Below are 11,459 nucleotides of genomic sequence, written 5' to 3'. Positions count from 1 at the left end.
CCTGCATGACCTTGGGCAAGTCACTTAATCTCACTGGGCCTCTATTCCCCATCTGTAAAATGAAGATAATAGCATATTCCCTTTTTCACGTCCTCTATCTATTGAGAATGTAGGTTCTCTGGCACAGGGGCTATTATCTGCTGAAAGCAAGAGGCAACTTCCTTTTGCAGCCAAAACTCCCTGATGTCTGCAGGAAGAGTCTCCATATACCAAAATACATAGCACATATTCAGCCAGCCTTATCTTCCAACAGCTGCTAGCTTCCTTCAGGAGTCAGCATCATGATCCAAATAAGCAGTGAGTGGGAAGCTCACTAAAATCAGTGGAGTTGCACCAACTTAGGTTCAGAATAAAGCCGGAAGATCGCACCAACATATTAGCTCTGGATGCTGAATCTGAGACCTGTGCAGGGAAAGGATTCACGGTGGAAGACACAGGCACCAATTTAACAGAGAAACAAATGAGACAGATCCCATGGCATAGGATCTCCTATTGTGAGTTCAGGTGGATGAAAGGAGAGAGAAGAACAAGGGTATAAGGAGGGTGCCCTCACCATACCAAGCTGGAGTGTGTGACTATTGTCTCACATAATCACATATCTAGGAGCTGAGAACTGTGTGTGTATCACACACTCTTATGGACCGTAGCACCATTAAACCCCCTCCGACACTGTAAGCTGAGCCCTAAGCCATGTGGGTAGGGACTCAGTGTTACACAGCTCAGACCCTTCTCTGACCATTCAGAAGACTGGCTTGACAATGCACCTGGCCAAGGGCACCAAGGTCCCCCCACTTTTTACCAGCCGTAAGAGTGAGCAACATGGAGAAGGCAGAGAGGAGTGAGCAGGGGACGGGGTTTGGGGGAAGAGGTGAGATGATGGAGCGATCTTGGGGAGAAGGGGCCGTGTGGGGACGGGACCATGGTTCAGGTGCCTGTGCCGTGCCTCCCCCCCACTTTTAGGATGCTTCCTGACTCAATGTGCTGGACAGAGATTATATTGGGAAAGAGGATAGAGGGGAGGCCTTGGGTAACTGGAGCATTTGAGCTACTTGGCCTCACGCAGTGCACAGCTTTAGGCCCTGAAGAAAAGCTCTAGGTAAGCTCGAAAGCCGGTCTCTTTTACCAACAGAAGTTGGTCTAATAAAGAAATATTACCTCAGCCATCTTGTGAGCTTTAGAACAGACAGACACAAGCCTTTAGCTGAATCTTTGTTAGCAGACAGACCTGACTTGGGGCCTGAGCTGTACAGGGGTGGCATGATATAAGTGGTATGGGTAGACTCAGCTGGCAAGGCCTGAGCTGATGAGGCAAACTGACCATCAGGGCTCAAGCTGTAGGCACAGACCAGGCTAGCGTAGGGGCAGGGGCTGACTTAGGGGCACAGAGCCAGCTGGCAGGGCCTGAGTTCCATAAACAGACTGCCTGGCAGGGGTTATTGGGCCCAGCGTATAGGGACAGACCTAGCCAGTGAGGCCTGAGCTGTAGGGAGAGACCCACTTGGCAGGAGCAGGGATGCAGGACAGACCCAGCTATAGGGACTGACCAATATGGACAGACCTGGCTGGTGAGGTGTAGTATCTGACCTATATGGAGAGACCCATGTGGCAGGGACTGAACTTGGTTCTGATTAAAAGGATTTTATCATAGAACTCATTAGAAAACATCTGGGCTTGGCAAATGATCTGGAATGTGCCTCAGCAGTGGGGAGCTTCTCTCTTCCTGAGTCTTGAGAATGTGAGCTCCCGCAGGGTAAGACTCGAGCCAGCTGTTTCCTCTAATCCCATCAGCCTTTCCTTCGACAGGGGTCCAAAAAAACTCAGAGAGAGAGAGAGAGAAAGCCCCGTTCCCGCCCCTTAGTGGCTGGGATTAGTGGTTTCTCTGTGCTGCAGTGCCAACACATTTTGGGGCCCTGGGGCAGTATTAAAAAAGAAAAAAAAAAAGCTCCCCTCCCATCTCTGAGCAAGTCCAAGTGTGTTTAATCACTTCATTTTCCACCTTGCCCAATTGCTCTTGCCTCCAGGCATTCAGGGCCCCTTCCTCCCTCCTCCCTGCTGCTGGTAACTCAAGTCACACAGAATCTGTCTTCTATTAAATCCATGGCTGCAGGGACACTTTTGATCAGGGGGTCTGGGAACAGGGTGTTGGGATTAATTCACAGGTGCCCTCTTGCCTTAGAACTCAACTCTTTTTCTTCTACTTTAAAAATATGTTCTCTTTTACTCGGTTAGAAAAGACTAAATCCCTTCTGTTAATGATCTTACTTTTCCTATAGGGCTTTCTTCCCAAATCTCTCTCAAAATGTTTTATTATTATTACAGTAAATTTTTATATTACACAAATGCCTACGGATCCCAACCAGGATCAGGACACCAATCACACAGTAAGAAGATGTTCTTGCACCAAAGAGCGTACAAAATATTTGCAGACTGTACGAACTAATAATATATACCTAGACACAGGAAACTCTTCGTCCTCTACTAGAATGCAGCCAGCGCTGGGATCAACATGGTGACTTGGCCCAAGGAATACCACATTATAGATTAGGACTGGAAGTTAAGAAGACTACTATAAACTCACATGATTTTATGGTGAGTCACACAAGGTTGGGTGGTCTTCTTAAAGACCTAGCTTCTGGAGTCCTGCTACTACATGAGAATCTCAGCTTTCTCTCTCTTTTTTTTAAGTAAGTTTCTAGCCATCATAGTTATTGAGAAAAACCTGGAAAAGGTGATCTGTACAGGCTCAAACAACAGAAAGCAACTTTAAACTTTTTTTTTTAAATCATGATTTTTAAGCCAATCTCATGAATTGAGACTTTTGAATTCTTAGGGTTGGCAATACTAGTGCAACCAATTGGAAAAATTAATGTTCCCCCCCAAAGGATTTGGCCAGGAGACTTATCTTAACACCTCTTCATCTGCAAGAAGTGTCGTTGAGTGGGTAACAACCATGGATTTGTCTTCACTAGAAGATACATTGAGGTTATTTACCTCCATGTACATCTCCACCTTTTCTCTCATGTATACACGAGTTAACACTTCCTACCTCAACACAGCTGGTCTACCCAGGATAGACCTGGACCAACTACATAGATGTAGAAGACATTCAATTGCATCAACACTAGGAAAAAGGTTGAGGCATAAGTTAAGGTAGCTAACACACATGTATTTTCCTAGTGTATATGCTCCCTGTAATGAGACATGTCTCAAGCAGGTCTGGTAAAACAGCTAACATCTTCAAAGGGTTGGGGTTTGAGAGATGACTTCCTGCCCCATGTTGCCTTGTCCTTCCTCACTCTGAGCCCTTTCCACTTGTGGCTCGGTCTCAAATCTGTCCAAATGGAATGAAGGCAGTTCCCAGTCCAGACACAACAATAATTAAAAATCAAAGCCACTGCTGAAGCAACTGCTCCAGGACAAGAGAGTTAACATTCCAAATTCGTTCATGGACTACTTTAAGAAAGCCTTTGTTACATATTATTATAGGTTCTTCCTGTGCTTAGAGAAGTCACTGTGACCTTTTCTCTATCTGCCAATCTACCTCTCTTTCTGCCAAGTATGGCTATACAATTAATCTTTTAGCAGATAGCGAACTGGATCCTCCCTGCTAGCCCTCCTGACACTAACACGTTCCCCAGGATTTAGAAGTATTATTCCTTCTGCCTGAAACAACAGCAAATTCCACATGCTGCACACTGTCTTATGTGGTGCAGGGAAAAGCACTGTGCAAACTTTCCCACACAGGCCTTGCAATGCACCTCCAGTCCTTCCCTGCAAAACCACCTAACTCTGCCAGCCCACACTCTCCAACTGCCCCTCATTCACTGACGCATTTATTGACATAGGAAATACTCCATCTCGAGGCAGATTATCTAGGATACCACACGATCTTCAGAGAGAATTAAAAACTGGGCCTTATGCCCGGAAAACAAAACAAAAACACCATCAACATTCCCTCAAATTAAAACAGGCAAGAGAGCATAGCACAAAAGGGAAAAACTGGTAACCTTCGTGAGGACAAAGCTATACGGATCTGAATAGAAATAGCTTATACTATGCCTCAAAGGGGACCACAGACATCTCCAGTGAGTGAGTCCCACAAATCGGATTCCTGAACCGAGAGGGCCCCGACTCCCACTCAGTTCAGGTGAAACCATGGGATGGAGACCAAGGAAAACTCAGTCACCTCTAATGGCCTTGGGGGAAGACTGATGAGTGTTTAAGTCCAGAAGAGACCATTAGAATATTCAGTCATCTAGTCTGATCTCCTGAACATCACAGGACATTAAATTTCACCCAGTTACCCCTGGATGGAGCCCAATAATTTGGCTAGCACATATCTTTCAGAAAGGTATGCAGTCTTGATCTGAAGACATCAAGAGATGGTAGTTTGTTCCGAGTAGTTTGTGATTAGCCATTAGTGTTAAAAATGTGGGCCTAATTTCCAACTTGAACTTGCCTGGCTTCAGCTTCCAGCCCTTGGTTCTTGTGATATTTTTCTCCACTAGGTTCAAAAGCCTTTGAATAACCAGTATTTTCTCCCCAGGAAGGTACTCGTACACTGTAATCAAGTCACCTTTCAATCTTCTTTTTGATAAGATAAACTGATGGAGCTCTTTACAGTTTTCACTATAAGCCTCAAATATTTTTTGTGGCTCTTTTCTACACCCTAATTTTCCGACATCCCAGAACCGGATGCAGTATTCCAGCATCAGTCTCATCAATGCCATATACAGAGGTAAAAAAATCACATCCCTGCTCTTACTCAGTGCTCCCCTGCTTATACACCCAAGAGACTGCAGTGGCCCTTTTTGCCACAGCATCACACAGGGAGCTCATTTTAAAATTCGTTTCCTGTGGCCACAGCCAGTATTTCATCTAGGGGAGGAGGGCTTCAAAAGACAAGAGGCTATTTTGCTAATCCATTGCATCATTTAACCCACCTGCTTAGAGCATTCCATTTCCCCCGCACCCCAGGAGCTCCACCCTCTCTCCCACCCCCACCCCATTCTTCCTTATTTCTCTGCAGCAACTTTACCTTGCAGAAAAGGTCCGTGAATGAGGGAGGAAGGTGCAGTATGCCTCACCTGCCATCAAGGGCTAAGTAGCTTCCCACCACAGGACTCGCACCTCCAGCCGGCTGAGGAAGCATGAGACCAGATAACAGAGCCCCTGCACGTAAGCACATTGCATCGCCTCTGTACAAGCAGGTCACAAAGTAGTATGTTTCTGCTGTTCAAGCAATACCCTCCAAACTTCTGCCCTACCCCCATCCCCGGTGACACACGTCTTCCTCTGTAATTTGTAACAGACACCATTTTAATAGGCAGCATTAGTACCTGCACTCTATAAAAGTGACATCGGAGAGAAGACCCAATATCTCTATTCCGGCTGGCAGGATAATGAATTATTACACCAATGGTCTATTATCCAGGAGCTCTGGGAGTCAAGCATAGTGTTGGAAAATGGCTATAAAGTATGGCTCAAAATATAAATAAATAAAAATCACACACAGTACTCGCATAATAGTTTGTTCTTCTATAGCACCTTCCATTGGGAGAGCTCAAAGCACTTTATAAACATTAGGGTGAAATCCAACCCTGTGCAGATGGCTAACACTCAAACTAGGATTTAAGTGGTGCATACACTTTACGCTGGCTCACTGCACAAAGCTGAGTTTTACCCATGAATGAACTAGACCTCAATGCCATTGCAAGGTGGGTAGGTACCATTAGGCTCATTTCAAGGGGAGGCAGTAAGAGATTAAGGGAGTTGCTCAAGGTGACAGGGAGTCTGTGTTGGAGTTGGGAACAGACCACGAAGATTTAGGCACCACTGCGAGAGGTGCTCTATAGCTGCCTAAACACAAAGTAACCCATTTTCCCATAATAATCATCCATCAGTTTATGTTCCTGGGAGGTAGAACTATTAGTATCTCCATTTTACAGATAGGAAAATAAAGGCCCAGAGCAATTAAGTGACTCACCCAACGCCAAACAATGAGTCAGTGGGAGAGCCAGGATTAGCTCCCAATTATAAATTTGCACTGAACTTGGTTTACACTGGTCAGTTCTGTTAACCATCAACATTTTGTTAAAGCAATATAATATCCCCACAGCAATGCCACCCCAGCATCTCAAGAGGAACCATGCAAAACTCTCTGGGTCATTAGGAAACAGACAGTCAAGTTATGCAGTAATTTACTATACTCCAGGTAGCAGTGCAGCCTGTTCCAGTCATTTTATCGTACAGTAAGTTCTTACCAGGGGAAGTCTTCACCAAAGTGAAACCAACTGAGAAGCAGCCAATAAAGTGAACACTGTTCTCATAGAAATGCCCGCTCCTGTATGGCTAATTGGAGACATCCACGTTTATCTAGGAAGGTGCTGAGGAGAGCATGACTCAAGAGATAGGTCCCTGCTTTAGGTCATTAAGCTGTTTATCTCTAGTTCAAGTCCATCCCTGAATTGCCAGTAGAGAAAGTCTATTTTTTTTTTTAACCCCAATTTTCTGACTTCCTTGAGTCAGCACTGACAATACTATTAGTATCTTCTGGCCGTTTGGTGGCTTCTCTGCAATAATTTGGCGGTCTTGGTCTAGTTTCCCCGTGGACACTCATCCACTTCCATGCTTGGCACCTCTTCTGGCAGATTCAATAGAAAGGCTGAGGACTGAAAGGGGTTTGCAGAAACTTAGCCCACAAACCTAAAGTCCCACTTATGCTCCAGAAAAATTGCATGGTGGGAGACCTGGTTACACTGGACAGTGGTAGCAGTAACTGGGCCTCCTGATTTACACTTTCACATGGTTCTACCTACAGATTAGAGAAGATTTATGATCATGTATACCACAATATTCATCCTCATCAGGTGACCCTGCTTGTGTCCCACATCATGGCTGTCCCCTATCCTAGTTAAAACAGGGTTCCATCCTGTAGAATAGATGGAACCTAATCATCCAGCCTTGGACAGTTACAGACTGAACAAATCTTTAGAGAATAATCTTTTGCAGGGAGCGCTACACAAAGATGGATTTGAGCCCCCATGTATTTGCTCAGATCCGCATCTAAATTCTGTGTTTGTCCCTTACCTCCATGAGCCAAAACAAGCCCTGAGATCTGAACATCACAGTTCAGGCTTCTCTCTAACTTTAAACTGATGGCTGTTATCCAAATGAGAGCACTCTAAAGCTATTGAATAAACAATCATTCCCCATTATGTGAAAGGGATTAAAATTTACAAAATGGAATCTGAATTGGTTTGCGCATGACCATCTCTAGGAAGTGGCAAGTACTCCTAGTCCTGGTCTGAGAACCTCTGCAACCAATACTGCTGTTTGGAGAGATTTTGGGTGGAGTGCTATTATTTACCAACTTTCTCAGCAATCTTTACAAGCTAGAGAAGAGGACACAGTTCACTGCTTTGAGGAACAAACAGATCTAAATAGCTGGCTGTGTTGTGCTGTGTGCCGCTAGCCAGCAGTCATAGCAGAGACAACAGGAATCCACAGCTGAATTTCCGTAAACTGTTTTCCCATTTAGTTTTGATCTGACTCAGTTGCACATTTGACTGTGGGTGGCCTGAAAGCAGGACTCTCAGAGCACTTGGACACAGTAACCATTACACTGTATTCTCATGCCTGCTAGAGCTTTAATCCATTTGGCAAATTCAGTACCAGTCCCTTCGGCCATTTACAGGCAATAGGAGCAAGTTCATTTGTTTTATTTCCCTACCACCAGGTGGGTCAAGCTGTTGATCCAGAATAAGAGAACACATTGGATCCAATTTGAGTTCTTGTTCTCTGGAGTGGGCAGGACGTCATGGACAGAAATATAGTAGCCACAGTGATTGGAGGAGGCCCTTGTGTTGACGGAGGCCCATGGGACAGTTTATAGCATTCAGGGCCAGTGATAAATAGTAATCCTCTTCTAGACCAGATACCTGCATGCCAATTTTCAGCTAGGAACAGATTTATAGAGGCCAAATGGTGCCGAGGCAGAGTGGGTTGGGTAAGGGTCCCCCTCCACTGCTGTGAAGAACATGGGAATGGCTTGCTTGAGGGTAGTTGTGTTGCTGGCTATAAGGTAAATAAGATTGATTTTTAAACCTTTGCTTGCTTTGATCTGCAGGAACCAAAAGGCAAAAGGCAGCCATGGCCAGAACGCAAGGGACAGTGGAGGTGATCATTCTTTGAGGCTACTTCCACTAGTCTGGATTTGGGGGGGGCGGGGGGAAGAGAAGACAATAATCCTAGCTTACAACCTTGAAACCACAGTGGGAATTCTCACACAGAATTTGAAAACACTTAAAAACTCCTTTTCAGGAGACAGGTCTGCAGGCTGCATCTTGATCTTCAGAAGGGGGACAGTAGCTGGGAACACCACAGCTAACTAGGTCATCTGAACCAGATTTAGGAAAATGCTATGCTTATGTATTGACACTTCTATTGTTTTAACCTTCTATTGTTTTAATCTTCCAGCATGTATCTGTATGGACAAATAGTTGGTTTTGAACAAGGTGTCTGCTGTCCCTGCTGTCATTAGAAGTCCAAACTCAGTTAGACCTGTTGGAGGTAACACTGCTTGAAACCAAGGAGTTCTGTAGCATGCTGATGCAATCTAAAAAAGTGGGGTGAAATTGTGCGATTGCATTTCAGATCAGTGCAGGTGTGCCTAAATACAGGCCAAAGTTACAGCTTACTTCCTGACCCATAACACCTGTACAGAGCCACTCTCCTAGATAAGTAAAGAAAACGCAGACCTAAAAAGTCACAAATGACCTTTTGCTAGTCAAATTTAGAAGCAGTACTCCAATCTCATCCGCCCTGAGCGGTCAACCACCTTTGACACAGTCAGCCATTCTCCAGTTTTCTTGCAATTTTATCCTCTCTTGGCTTCCATGACTGTTCTCTCCTAGTGCTCTTCTCTCTCTAATCATGCCTTCAGTGAGTCCTTCTGAGAATCTTCCTCATCTTCCCCTCCCCCAACCTCCAGCTGGGAGTTCCACAAAGCTCTGTCCACCATTCCTTTCTCTTCTTCTCTGCCCATACCTTATCTCTAGGTAAACACACAAATGCAACTGCCATCTCTACCTGAGGCGCTCGGAGTGTTTCACAAACACAGCCTTTGTGGGAAGGAGTATAGTTATTCCTATTTGACAAGAGAAAAAGGAACACAATGGTTAGAAGCCTTACTCCCAGGTCACACAGAGCCAGTGGGTGGAGAGCTGAGACTAGCATACAGAAATCCTGACCCCCAACCCTAAACCGCATGACTACTCAGTGTCAGTCAGCTATCTCCCTTCACTGTGATAAATCGGGGAGAGTGAGGTCTGCTGACTGAAAGGGCTGCAGCATAAACCCCACTTTGATGACTCCCAAGCTACAAAGAGTAAGCAGCCTTTCCGGAAAGTCCCTGACAATAAATCAAAATTGAAGGATGGTTAAGGCAACTATCTGAGTCCTGGGTTCAGTTCCCAGCTCTGTCATATTGTGTGTGTGACTTTCAGCAAGATTATTTATAGTCTCTGCCTCAGATCCCCATCTGTAAACTGGGGCTAAGCCTACCACTCTCTGCCTTTATTAATATTATAAACTTTCCCACATGGACTGTTTTTTACATCACCAAGCTCCCTGGGTCCCTAGGCACTACTGAAACACAAAGAAAAGACGGTAACTTGATCAAAACACTAAGAACCACGATAAACAAAATCAAGTTGCATTTGTAATTTTTTTCCCCTCTCCAGCAGTCTGCTTTTCTGGGACTTGTTTATTCATTTCAAAGCCTCAGACGACATCTAATCAAGCTGTTAAGAAGAGTCAGATTTGTGGCTGGTGTGGCACTTAGGGAGCTGTTAAGCAGTCAAAACCAGTTCTAGTCAGCAATTTAAGAGAAAAAAAAAAGATGGAAACATGGTTTCTTTATTCTTCACTTCCCACCCTCTATTTTCCTATTAAATTGAAATTGCACCAGGGATGACATAGTAACTTCTCCACTAAGAGACCTTAAGTTCTCGGTGGGAATACCCTGACTGTTTTCGGCCTATACTGTGTGCACTCTGATAGTGATCCAAATTATGCTACAGAGTCTGAGGGGAAGCAATGATTTCAGCAGGCTTAAGAATGGAAGAAAAATGTGATGGCTTCCAGATGAGCATATTATACTAAATTTAACATTCCTTTTGGTACTTGAATTTCCACTTTTTCCCCTTCCATTTATGTAATTAGAAATTAAGCAGCAGGAAGCCATTCCTATTCCAACCTCAGTTAGGAACATTACAGCCTTACTCTATAGAATGAGGAAGGAGATCTGCCCTCACATGGAGCCAGCCATTCTGCATAATTTATTTGGACAGGTTCAAGACCTATTTTTGAACCAATACAATTTAAAATTAAGCTACAAACAAAGCCCAATTACGGGTTAGCTATAATAAAACACACACCCCCTAAACCAACCCTGAACGGGAAGGTCTTGGAAAAAGAACATTAAATCTAAATTGCTAGCTGTCCCTTTCCAGTCCTTACCTCTTTTTAAAACTCAGTTTCTTTCTGCAGAAAGAAAGAGGTCAGCACTGCAGCATGTACAATGGCGAATTTTACAGTAATGCTTAAAAGACCAATATTCTCCAAAGCACTCTCTCACAATACATGCTGTTTTGTTAAAGGAACTTAACTTCATTACCCTTACAAAAGCAGTTCATCTAAACTAGTTCAGTTTCTCACTCAAGGCCAAGCTGCACGATCAGCTAGCACTTTTCATACTCAAGTGTTGGCAGAGAATAATTTTTTTTTTAGGGCACCACAACTTTTAAGATTCTTTTGTCATTTACCCAGCCTAATGCTCTCCTCACTGGCTAAACCCATTAGCTTCCCAGTCTATTAGTGCTGCAGCACATAGAGAACTTAAACAAAAACAAAAACACACCACACACACACACCCCTCTCCAAGCCACAGAGGAGCTGTGGTTCCAAAGTACACAGTTCAAATTAAAAATTGGGGCCAGATAAAATGATCGAAAATTGGAAAGAAAAAAGTTAATGTTTCCAATAAGCTGTTTTAATGACTGATTAATGCTGCCCAATAAGGGAGAGGAGGAGGTGGAAAAACAAAGACATGTTCTAGCAATGGTGCTGGATGGTGTCACGGTTAGGTAGAGTCCAATCCTGCTCTCGCACTGAAACTGGTTTATCCATTGAATCTGTTGCTCTGGGCTAAATCTTTGCAGTTGCTCACCCTGGGTACAGCCTGGCATGTTTCTTTGGCAAGTGAGATTTGTACTCAAACCCCTTAAAGGGATGTGGCGGTGGACAATTACTGTAGTGCCTATACCAACTCCAGTTACTGTTGCCCAGTAATATTAGGAAGGAGTTTCTCAAGCCTTTTCTGATCTCTGAGCACCTCCTCAAAGTCCACCCGCTTCCTTTTCTGGCAAGGTTTTTAAGAGCATTGTGCAATTTTCATT

This window comes from Gopherus evgoodei, chromosome 18 (genome assembly GCF_007399415.2).
Source record: "Gopherus evgoodei ecotype Sinaloan lineage chromosome 18, rGopEvg1_v1.p, whole genome shotgun sequence".
Taxonomy (NCBI): Eukaryota; Metazoa; Chordata; order Testudines; family Testudinidae; genus Gopherus; species Gopherus evgoodei.
Note: the sequence above shows the minus strand (reverse complement) of the source record.